Below are 13,338 nucleotides of genomic sequence, written 5' to 3'. Positions count from 1 at the left end.
TCCAAAAAACAATTACAGCAAAGGCAGAATACACCTATAAGAAAGAAATCACTCCCAGAGGATCCCATTCTCCTGAGGTTTCCTTCTTCTCACAGAGTGGTGCTAGTGAAAAGAAGAATTTTGGTAACTACTCCTTTTATCCTCATTTAGTGACTGATGTGTTAACATCAGGTGAGTTTAAGCAAAGGGTCCAACTAACATTTAAAGCAGGTGCTATGGTGCTCTCAGGAAAGAATTAAGGATTTGCTGTCACACTATTCACTCCTTTATGTTTCCAAAAGTTGAAGGGACTATCCAAAATGCCAATGTAATAAAGAGGAGGAGGCATTTGTGATGGTTAATTTTATGTGTCACTTTGACTGGGCCTGGGGGAGGGAGTTGGTGGGGGGTGGGGTGGGGTGGGGTAGGCCCAGATGTCTGAACATGATTCCAGGTGTCTCTCTGATGGTCTTTTTGGAGGAAATTAACGTTTGAATCAGTAGACTGAGTCAAACAGCCTGCCCTCCCCAATGTGGGTGAGCCTCAGCTGAAGGCCTGAACAGAACAAAATGGGTGAGTTAAGAAAGACCTCTTCCTTCCTGACTGCCTTGAGCTGGGACCTGGGTCTTTTTCCTGCCCTCAGACTCAAACTGAAACATTGGCTCTTTTGGGTCTCAAGCTTGATGGCTTCTGGACTAGAACTTACACCATCAGGTCTCCTGGGTCTTTGGCTTGCTGCCTGAAGATCTTAGGACTTGTCAGCCCCTATTACTGCATGAGCCCATGCCTTACAATAAATCTCTCTCTCTCTCTCTAAATATATATATATATATCAAACACACACAAACACACACTTCCTGTTGATTCTGTTTCTCCAAAGAACCCTGACTAATACAGCACTGGACAAAAATGTCTTTCTAAATCATGGGTTTTCCGCTTTAATTTCTAGCTCACTAAAAATCAGCACCATTCCCAGCAACCTCTACCGAAGTCCCTTTATAAAGGATGTCTGCATCTTGACATTTCCATAGAGGTGATACTGCTTCAGTGACTCACTGGTGATCTCAGCCCTGTTGTGCTGTCAGCCCTGGAAGTGACATCAAGGTTGGGACCTGCTGAAAGGGGAACATGGGCTCATTTAAGATACCCACTGGAAGAAGCTGGCTAGTGTAGAGTTTCCTTTGTTACTACCAGAGAGTAGAGAAATTAGAGAAGCGATGTCAAAGGCAGAAATAATATTTTCAGTCACAATCATTTGCAAGGATCCTGTTCCATTTCTGTGGATGCACGTGCATGTGCACACACGCGCGCGCACACTCACACACACACACACACTCTCTCTCTCTCCTTTTCAAACTTCTGAAAGCTTTTACTTGTACTTTTCAAAGTAAAGAAGCCATGGAGGACAGATCAATTCATTAAAAAGAGTACCACCATTTTGCTGGAGATGGCAACTTGAAGAGAAGCATTGGATAGGCATGAAAGAGCAGATAAGCTACATTAACACTCCACTCTAGGTACTGACATAGTAATTATGCCATAAACAAGAATGTTCCAATGGCCTTGGTATGCAACACTGTTGGAATAAAGTTAGGATGCTTTCCTTACAGCTACCACCGTGAATACCACTAGAATACCACTCAGATTAAGACTGCTTCCACTGAGGAGCACCTAAGTGGCTCAGATGGTTAAATGTCTGCCTTTGGCTCAGGTCATGGTCCCCAGGGACCTTGGATCAAGCCTTACATCAGGCTCCCTGCTTGGCAGAGAGCCTGCTTTTCCCTCTACTTCTACTTGTGCTCTCTTGCTCTGTCAAATAAATAAATAAAATCTTTTTTAAAAAAATTGGTTCCATTCAGCATTTCACAGCAAACAGGACTACTCTATAGGTTACTGGTATCTAGTAGATATTCACCAATCTGCCAGGCCTAGGAAAATTTGTATATTAGTCATGATATAGGGAATATTGTTGGGGCTGCTTGAGGAGATCCAGATGATGTGAGTAGAATTATTTTGGGTCAAATAATACTAAGATTAGGGGTACCTGGGTGTCTGGTCATGAGATCAAGCCCCTCATCAGGCTCCATGCTGGATGTGGAGCCTGCCTAAGATTCTCTCTCTTCCTTTCTGTCCCTCTTCCTGTCCCTCTCTTAAAAAAAAAAAAAAAAAATGGGGCACCTGGGTGGCTCAATGGGTTGAGCCTCTGACTTCAGCTCAAATCGTGGTCTCAGGGTCCTGGGATCGAGCCCCACATCGGGCTCTCTGCTCAGCAGGGAGCCTGCTTCCCCTCTCTCTCTCTGCTTGCCTCTCTCCCTACTTGTGATCTCTGTTTCTCTGTGCCAAATAAATAAATAAAATCTTTAAAAAAATAAAAACTAAAAAAAAAATTAATGGTAGTTTCCATGTAATGAACAGTGATAATTACATTAATAGTTAACTCTAAGAAGGTATTTTTAAGTGACCTGTTCAAATTCATACAGCTAATAAGTAGCAAAGATCTGACCCTAAGTGCTTCTAATTCCAAAGCGTATTCCCTTTTTTTAAATGATTTTATTTATTTATTTGAGAGAGAGAGAGAACAAGAGTGGGGGTAGGAGGTAGGGGTAAGGAGAAGCAGACTCCCTGCTGAGCAGGGAGCCAAACATGGGGCTTGAACCCAGGACCCTGGGATCATGACCTGAGCTGAAGGCAGCCGGTTAAAAGACTAAGCCACCCAGGTCCCCCCTCAAAGCATGTTTGCTTAACCATGATTCATTTCTGCCTTCCAGAGGAATGACTAATCTTTAAGGAAATGTCACCAATCAAATATACATAAATAAATAAGAATGAGGTATCACATTACATCTAGGCTATTTATCCACTTAGGGTGATAGCCACTTGGTCAGGAGGCCAAGAATCCCAGTACTAAATAGAAATATTCTCAGTACCTATACACAGAATGAGGAAGGGGCTGACGAGGATCCCTTTTTTTGACCACACTTTGGTCCCGCTCTTCTGAGCTCTCATCTTGACCAGGCTGTGTCCCAGTCCTCAGCCTGCTTATAACCAGTTCCACACAATCCTGCTAAGCCAGTTTAGCAAGAATCCCCCAACCCTTAGTATCTGCCCAAGTTCCTCTTAGGAATTTTCCATCCATTGATGCCTCTCATCCTTCCTGTTGGCTATAACCCCCCCACCCGACCCACACTATTCCTGTGTATTCAGAGTTGAATCCATCTCTCACCCCTAGCCTAAGTCTTGACCCCTAATGCATTCGTACTGAATTAAGTCTTCCTTGCTGATTTAAATTTGTCTGATACAATTTTCCTTTGACAGGGCAAAGGAGGAGCTGGGAGTACAATCATATTCCCTCATCCTTGCAAACACAGAATATTCGACAAACCTCCCAAGTCCAGCCTGCCTAGAGAATTGTCCAGAATTCTTGGCTGTGAGAACCTTCCTGCGAGCTAAGAAGATAAGCCAAAAAGTGGGAAGAAAGGGAAGAGAGAACCAGGCTTAAGGAAGAAATGAGACTTCCAGTCTAAACCAAGAACTGGGTACAGGAACCCTCTCCTCTCCCATCCAAAATCCCATTGAAAGATGTTTTGCCAGAAAGATTTTTTGAGAAAGAATGAATAACAGAAGTACAAAAATAAGAAAGGTAGCCCATCAGAGGACCAGAAAGCCTGCGAACATAGAAGCATAGAGAATATATAGGGCATAGAGAGCATCAGAATGGGGTTAACAAAGACAGCTGAAACACCTCAGGGGACCACAGGTCTTGAAAATTAGTTCCACAGAAGCTTTTTTTTTTTTTTTTTTTTTAAAGATTTTATTTATTAATTTGACAGAGAGAAATCACAAGTAGACGGAGAGGCAGCCAGAGAGAGAGAGAGAGGGAAGCAGGCCCTCCGCTGAGCAGAGAGCCCGATGCGGGACTCGATCCCAGGACTCTGAGATCATGACCTGAGCCGAAGGCAGCGGCTTAACCCACTGAGCCACCCAGGCGCCCCCCACAGAAGCTTTAAACTGGGTGGCAACCCGAAGTACAGAAGTGCCCCACAGACAATCATTAGGACAATTTGTTAGCAAGCAGCATTCGGAGCCACTGGGGAAGCTGGGAATTCTGGTGTTCTCCACCTAAACAAATTTAGCTTTTGCCTTCCAACTACACATGGAAAACAGATCAAGAAAAGAACAAAAAAAGAGCACTTGGTAATTAAAGTATAATTACAGGGGGTAGGAAATCCAATAGAAGGAATGAATTCATTAGAATGCACACAGGCAAGGACTCAATCTGTGAACTGGATGTAAGGGAGAACTTTCAGATTAAGGAGCAAATAGACCAAATTGTGGAAATAAGAGACCAAAGATAAGGCTCATGGATGATAGATTCAGGTAGCCCAATATTCCTTCATTAGGAATTCCAAATTGAGAAAAAGAAATAAGGAAAGGGAAGAAGGTCATCAAAGATATTAGAGAAAATATCTCTGAGCTGAAGACAGACCCAAGTCTTCAGATTAAAAGCCCAATGAGCACTGCGCAGAGTGAACAAACAAATACTCAACTTAGTGACCTTGCTAGGAAAGTTCAAACTTCAAGAAATTTTAAGGGACACCTGGGTGGCTCAGTCAGTTGAGCGTCTGCCTTCAGCTCAGGTCATGATCCCAGGGTCCTAGAGTCGAGTCGGTGTCAGGCTCCCTGCTCAGCAGGAAGTCTGCTTCTCCCTTTCCCATTCCCCCTGCTTGTTTTCTCTCTCTCAAATAAATAAAAAATATTAAAAAAAAGAAATTTCAAAATTTTCCAATGAGGAGGGAAAACGTACACGAAGAGGAAAGAGAATTAAACTAGCAAACTTCATCAACAATATGAGTTGCCTGAAGACAATGGAAGAATATCTTCAAACTCTTGAGAGAAAGACTACTTGGAGCTCTGAATTCTGTGGTTAAAAAATCATTCAAAATACATTCAGGTCTATAAACACTCATCGTATCTGAAAAAATTACTTCAGGTGTTTGCTCACACAAAACGAAACAAATCTAAGAGAGAAACATGGGTTTCAGAATGAAATCACAGCAGGCGATTTTAGCCGTATTCTTCTGTGGGTCATTTGTTCTTTCTTTCCACCCTGGTGCTCGCTGAGAGATTAGTTGCCAAACTCAAACTTGGACTTTGGCCTTACTCTTTAATCAGTTCAACCCTATACAGATTCTCCCCACTTTTGGTGCTGGCATACTATAAAATCCTAATTATCAGAGGACTCTCTGGAAAATTGAACTTTTCTTGCTAATGCCTTAAAAATTCTGGTTCTCTTTCAGTTGTGAGTAAATTTTAAAAAAGTTTTGAATGTATCTGTCCTCTCGTTTGCCAAAGTAAACACACAGTGAACAAAACGCTACTTGTTCCTCAATTCAGGATCATATACTCCTGTGGAACAGGTCACCATTCCCCAGAACCAAAACGTTTGCCCGAAGACCCAGAAAAACAATCAAGTGACATGCCCGCCAGGCCCATAGCCACTTAATGGCAGATTCTGGGTGAGACCCTCCTATTCTGACTCCTGGTGTTATGGACTGAAGTTTGCCACCACCACCAGCCCCCACACACCACCAAATGCATCTGTTGAAACTCTAACCCCCAACGTGACTGTAGTTGGACACACGGCTTCTAAGAGGTCATTTAGGTTAAATGAAGTCATAAAAGTGGACTCCTCAGGGTGCCTGGGTGACTCAGCTGGTTGAACATCCGACTCTTGGTTTCAGCTCAGATTACAATCTCATGGGTCTTGGGATCGAGCCCCGTGACCCGCTCTGTGCTCAGCATGGAATATGTTTGAGATTCTCCCTCTCCCTCTGCCTCTCTCTCTCTCAAGTAAAGAAATAAAGAAATCATTTTTTTTTAAAGAAATAAAATCTTTAAAAAACAAAAAAAAGTGGGATCCTTATCAGATGTAAGGACCGGTGCCCTTACAGAAAGAGGAAAAAAGATCTCAATCTCTCCCTCCACATACACACACACTGAGGAATGGCCAGATAAACCCACAAGGTGAAGGGGGTGCCTGCAAGCCTGGAGGACAGCTCTTACTGGAACCGAAGCGTGCTGGCACCTTGATCTCGGACTTCCAGCCTCCAGAATTAGAAAAAAATAGATTTTCTGTTGTTGAAGCCACCTAAGCAGACCACTACTGCCCGCGTGTTTGTGTTCCTCCAGATTCATGCATTGAAACGTCATCGCCAGTGGGATGGTATGAGGAGGTGGAAACTTTTGACGGGTGAAGCCCTCTATGAGCCGGCGGTTAGGGCCCTTATGAAAAGATCCGAGAAAGATCCCTGACTCCCTTTCTGCTGTGAGGTTACAGCATCCATGAGGAAGCAGACTCTCACCAGAGAGAGGCCCCTGCCTCAATCTTGGACTTTCCAGCCTCCAGAACTGAGGAATAAATGCTTGCTATTCCTAAGCCACCCAGTCTATCTTGTTCTCTTACAGAAAGCCAGACTCAGACACTCAGCCAAATCCCATTTGTTTCATTCTCTCTGCTCATCTCGAATGAGTTGTTTGTCAAGTGCATTTTTATCTGTCACAGATAAAGAAAATGTTGACTATCTGAAGTGAATAGCTCTTTCCACAAAATAAACATTCATATTTTAGCATTAGCTTACTTACTATGTCTCTGCCTCTTTTGCAAGCATCCCTAAAAGAGCCCATATTCATAAACTCATAACAGAGTTATGGGATTAATTTTTCTTCCTTTCCCTCCCCCAGCAACTCTATTTCTTCTCAATTTCACCAAACTGTTTTTTCGCTTTGTGGTGAGGTAACTGTTTTTCCATCACTCAACAGAACATCTATCATAATTTTATTTTATTATCTTAATTGAGATATAATCAACATTAATATTATATTAGTTTTAGGTATATATCTGTCATGATTTTATTTGTTATTTGCAAAAGAGTGAACACAAACAGGGGGAGCAGCTGAGGGAGAGGGAGAAGCAGACCTGCCACTGAGCAGGGAGCCCAATACCAAGGGCTCAATCCGAGAACCCTGGGATCATGACCTAAGCCAAAGGCAGACGTGTAACCAACTGAGCCACCCAGGTGTCCTCTATCATGAATTTAAATATCAAACTCACTCTTCTGAAAATATCCATGGCTAAACAAGTATACAGATGCTAGAAATGAAAATGTAATTTTACTTTTCACTGCATTTCAGCCATGAAAATCCATTTAAATGGAGAAGTGAGCACATTCACTCTGTTGACAATGCTAAGATAGAAGACTGAGCGAACCCCAGGTCAGGCCCCACTTGTACTTTGAAGGGATAAGGAGACAGTGATATTTTCTAATTTATTTTCTTCTTTTCCCATGAGTCTCTTCGTAATTCCTGTCTGCTGGAGCAGCCAAATTCCGACGTCTGCCTTTTTAAGCTTAGAGAGAATCAAGAGATCAAGTGTCTGCAGTTCTGTGACCAGCCTGGACCACCACTTTTGCGGAAAAAAAAGAGATAACCATAGCCTCTATCTGGAACATGTTCCACTGCCGGGAGGCTTAAAGGAGACCTTGTGAAGTGGAAGAGACCAGGGGCTCTGACAAATGGTGGTCTTCGAGTGGGGGGCTGCGAACACCTTCTATACGGGACGAGACACCAGCAGCTTAGCGAATCGGTGTCCAGATATGCAACATAAATTCAACAATTTCCCGGCCTGAGCTCTTGCCTGTGTGGCACAATCAGATTCTTCCTTTCCTCAACAGTCCTCCTTCCACTCTACAAAGGACGAGAACACCTCTCACCTAGGCCAGTCTCACCATGGTGCACCCCCTTGGGCACCAAACAGAAAGAGAAATGGGAACACTAGTGTTGGTGCGGAAGTAACAAGACTGAGTAACACATGCATGTACAAATCGGGGGAGTTTCCGATGCTTTGGGTTCAACAAAGCTAAAGGAGGCCTAAGAGTCTCAGACTTAGAGAGCATTCAAAATGACTTTTGACAATAGGTCAACAGAGGATTTGGGGCTCAGAATGAGCTCAAAGAATTAACTGAGGGTGCTATAACACAATTCTTTCCTTTCCTATCTTCTTTTCATATGAACGAGATTCCTTGGCATTTCCCCTGAGAAACACAATTGCTACTGAACCCTGACCCACTCTAGCAGTGAAAATAACCAAACCCAGATACACAACCTCACTGTGGTAAAAATCTCATCTCTCTCATTAAAGGATATATTTCCGCTAGAATATAACTTTACATTTAGTAATTACTTACTAATTTGAAGGATACATTGTTGTTCTGACCAAGTATATTGCTGATAATTATAATGATAACTCCAACAGAAGACAGTATTCAATGGTCATAGGAAATACAGTCACAGGAAATAAAAATATTAAAATATATTTTTATATGTATTTATTGCAATACAACAGGGTGACCATGGAAAGATTTTCAAGCATAAAAATATACATGAGAGGAGTGCCTGGGTGGCTCAGTGGGTTAAAGCCTCTGCCTTCGGCTCAGGTCATGATCCCAGGGTTCTAGGATGGAGCCCCGCATCGGGCTCTCTGCTCAGCAGGGAGCCTGCTTCCTCCTCTCTCTTGGCCTGCCTTTCTGCCTACTTGTGATCTCTGTCTGTCAAATAAATAAATAAAATCTTAAAAAAAAAAAATACATGAGAAAAGTCCATATAGGAAGTGGAATGGAAATTCAAACTCAGGGGAAAAAAGAATGATGTAAAATTTCTGAGGTTTAAAGGAGTGTTTTAGTGGATGATGGTGAGTATCAATCACAATTAGTTTCCTCCTCAGACATATAAAAGAATAATGCCACAGTTTTGAGTAGGTGTGTGTGTCATACACACACATACATACATACACATACATCTGGATCAATCGACCTATCTATATATTTGTGTTAATGCTCTATATTTTATCATCTGTAGTTTATATAAATATATTTATATTTTATATTGTATTATATATATTATGTATATATGTACACAAAATATAAATATATTTTTATATAATTTATATGCTCAATGGGGATATATACATGTGTGTGTATATATATATACACACATTCCTATATATGCACTATAACAAATATACCATACATATATGTGTGTCTACATATACATATGTATATGTATACTATATACATAGCTCTATCTGCATCTATTCATGTTAAGACTTTACATTTAGGTGTGTCTATTTTAATAAACACACATACACATATGCATGCATACATATATGCGCATTTATATTTATCCTAAGACTTCACACTGTATATAAATACATACATGTATTATGCACACACACACACAAAAGCCTCAACATGAATATTCTTTGTGGTAAAATATGTAATTACATGCAATTACCAAAATTTATCAAACTGTACACTTAAGGTTGCCAGATTGTATGTAAACAAAACAAAGAGAAGCAAAGCCTCCCCATTAAGATGCAAATAGAAAAAAAAAGCAAAAATTAGAAACAGGATATTTCCTTGGTATGACTGGTAAATAAGTATCTCGTGTGAGTGTGTATAAAATGGCTTAGCACACACATATGCAGGTATATGTATATTCAGTAATTTTTTTAAGTCAATATTGACAATAAACTATAAAATATATCCTTCACAACTATTTAAACCTAAAATTTTAGATACAGACTATAAAGATGTGAGGGGGGGCATGTACTTTTCCAGAATCCCTCTGGAGGATGTATAAGCCAAAAAGTCTGAAGACCCCTGGGTGCCAAGACGGGACAATACATATGGGTGAAACCAACACGGTAGACACGGAGAGAACAAAGAAAGAGTCAGTACATTTTTGCTACTAGGATATAGGAAAGCTAGATTACAATGACATAATGTTTACATATGCAGTAGACACAAAATTTTAAAAGGAGCTCTTTGTTCTACTTACTGTGGGGCAGGCACTGGCACATATGAAGAAGGAAAAGAGATGACTGGACAGGCAAGGAATTAGACTTGCTGATGCTGAGACACCACCAGATCAAATCTGGTAGATGACCCTGGGTTCCAGGATAGAAGCCCACACACACGCATGGTCCCACCATAAGCCCAGGTCACAGAACCTCGTCTCAGGACTCATTCCATAACTACATGAAACAAGCCTCATAATTACTTTGGGGTGGGGGGAGAGAAGTCAGTTCTGCTGAACTCATACCAAGTTCAGAAATCTTTATCATTAAGGTCTAACTGGATTCTTTTTCCAAATCACACTGCAAACAAATTTTTGTGCTCTTAGGATGCCATATAAATAGTATTTTATAAATGCAGATGATTCAAAAGTGGTAAACACTGGGCCCTTGCTCTCAGTAAACTTGCATCTAACCAGGAGGACAACATCCAAGTTAAAACAACTGAAGAACAATTCAAAGCCACATATAAGAAACACGTAATAATCCCGCAGGGGAAACCACTACTCTCATACTTTCCCAGTGGCAGTATAAATTGGTACAATCCCCTGTGGAAGGAATTTGGGCACATAGATCAAAATTACAACTAAGTGTCCCCTTTGACCCAGTAATTTAACCTCTAGGAATGTATCCTTTAGGTCATACTTTAGAAACAACATATATACAAAGTTTCTCATTGCAGCATTATTCAAAATAACAAAAAGCTGTAAAGGACTCAAATACCCTTGAATAGAGGACTGGTAAAATAAATTATGCTACATATGCACAATAGAATATTTTGAAGGTATAAACATGCACGAGGAAGCTTTCAATGCACAGACATTTTTTTTAAGTCTCCAAAGTCTATTAGGTGGGAGAAAAAAAAAACAAGCTCAGCAGGTTGCAGAAAATGTATATAAGAGGCATCCTTTTGTTTATGAGGAGAAAACAAGAATGCAGAATATATTTGTATTTGCTTTAATATTCATAAGTAAACTCAAGATAAATACACACAAAAATGAAAAACTGAGACCAGCAGTGAGTTGAGGGAGGGTGAAAAAAGAGTGATGGGGAAGGAAAGGAGGGAGACTTTTGCAGCATAAAGGGCATAGATCTATTTGGAATCACGTGAGGGTCTTCCCATTCAAAACAACTAAGAAGAGAATAATGTAAAAACACCCTCAAGGAGGCTCAGCAGAAAGGATGAAGCTGGTTTTCGTGGGACTCCTCCTCGCCCTGTGTCGGGCATGGAGCATTGGGCAGCTCTGTGAACAGAAGGGAAAGAAAGGGAGCAAGAGCACAGAGTTTCTGCACAGCAGCACAGGGCTGTTTCTACTGGTGCCATCATGTCTAAAGGCCTCTGAGCCACTGTCCAGCTGAAATCCTTCCCCCACTGGTGTCTCCCCCTCACCAGAGCCTGGATCCCATTCCTCCCTGCCCTCCTTGTTGCCAGGATGCTTGTGCCCAGCCATCCACACCAGTTACCAGAATCCTCAAGCAGCTGGCTTTAATCTTTACTTTGGGAGAGTAGGAGGGGGAGGGCAGGGTCGATTAAGTAAATTTCTATTAAGGGAACAGTAAAGTGCAGGAGGTCAAAGAGTCTGGGACAGATGCCTGGCTGGCTGCCAAGCCAAGCTTAGAAAATACTCCCTAAAGATACCAGAGAAATCTGCCCAAATGTGAATGCTGCTGGCTTCAAGTCGTGTAATCATGGGCGATGTGCTTTCCAATTTTATTTTTATTTTAATTGTTTAAATATTTTATTTATTTGAGAGAAAGAGAGCAAGAGAGAATGAGAGAGAGAGAGGGAGAGAACACGAGAAGGGGAGGAACAGAGGGTGAAGCAGACTCCCTGCTAAGCAGAGAGCCTGATGCAGGGCTCAATCTTGAGACTCCAGGATCATAACCTGAGCAAAGGCAGATGCTTAACCAACTGAGCCAACCAGGTGCCCCTCCAATTTTATTTTTAAATGGAGCACAGATTACACTTAGAAAACAAAACAAAACAAAAATATTGCACACAACATGAAAGATGTATACATTAAAAAACCAAACCACTGTTATTACGTAGTTCAGAAACTTTGGAAGATAAAGAAAGGCACTCAAATGGGCAGCGTAAGAATTTCACAGCTGTAGGGGCACCTGGCTGACTCAGTCAGTAGAGAATATGACTCTTAATCGTGGGTTCATGAGTTCAAGCCCCATGTTGGGCACAGAACTTACTTTTAAAAAATGAATAATAAAATAAAATACAATTTAAAAAAGAATTTCACAGCTGGAAACAATCAAAATAAGAATACCATATTTTGTGGAACATGAAAGGAATAGCATGGAGGACATTAGGAGAAGGAAGGGAAAAATAAAGAGGGGGATATCTGAGACGGAGAAAAACATGAGAGACTATGAATTCCGGGAGACAAACTGAGGGTTTCAGAGGGGAGAGGAGTGGAAGGATGCATGAGCCCAGTGATGGGTATTAAGGAGGGCACGTATTGCATGGAGCACTGGGTGTTATATGCAAATAATGAATCATGGAACACTGCATTAAAAATTAATGATGTACTGTATGGTGACTAATGTAACATAATAATAATTTAAAAAAGAATACCATATTTTTAAAAATCTTCCTGTAATGCTAAAGATGTTACCTGACTGGATGTCAGTGCGACCTGCCTGGTCAGGCTGAGCAGAGTGGAACTGTCCATGGTTCCAGGGCAGGAAAGGGCAATCATTTAAGAGGTGGCTGCATCAGTCCTAGCTCTCCAGGCCACAGCCAGGGACCCCTTTGTCTTCCTCTCACTGGGTTTGAAACTCAGTATCTAGCACTTTGAACCCAAATGATGGTGATGGTCCTATTCATCTCAGAACCTTAACAAACACATTTTGAAAATTGGCCAGTTTTTCTCTCACCTCCTTAGTAATCGTGGGAAACATAAGCTAATATTCAAATTACTTGGGTAGGTTTGGGCATAGTTGAAGCTAATAAAGTTTCTCACCATTTAAAAAACAGTTCTATTTAAAGGAAAGTCAGTAGAATTAGATGGAACATCGAACCCCTCAATACTTGGAAAAACAAAAAAATAGACTGGACCTTGGTGAAGGGGTCTATCCTAAAACCTTCCTAAAACCCAAATGTGAGAACTGCACTATCGTATAGAACTTCCCCCTTTATTTTTTTATTATAAATGATAGGCACACAAATGACCAAAATGAGAGTGCCCTGGAGGACAGAATTCAAGGAATGGCTAGACAACAAAATCTTTAAAGGACAGGGGTGCAGTAGGCGACCGCAAGAACAGGGCCCAGGGACACATATACCAGCAAAACTCTGTCCACCTCTCACTTGTGCTTCTCCGTGCAAGCCATCTTCACCATCTGCTACACATGGTAGGAAATATGGCCATTGAAAGGCAGCTAAAGTATCACCACTCGCAAGGAATTGCTCAAATTTTTTCTGGTTTTAAGTTCAA

The sequence above is a fragment of the Mustela putorius genome, unplaced genomic scaffold (assembly GCF_011764305.1).
Source record: "Mustela putorius furo isolate JIRA1106 unplaced genomic scaffold, ASM1176430v1.1 tig00000242_pilon_pilon_pilon, whole genome shotgun sequence".
NCBI classification, from domain to species: Eukaryota; Metazoa; Chordata; class Mammalia; order Carnivora; family Mustelidae; genus Mustela; species Mustela putorius.
The sequence above is the reverse complement of the archived record's forward strand: the minus strand, read 5'-3'. Positions refer to the sequence as shown.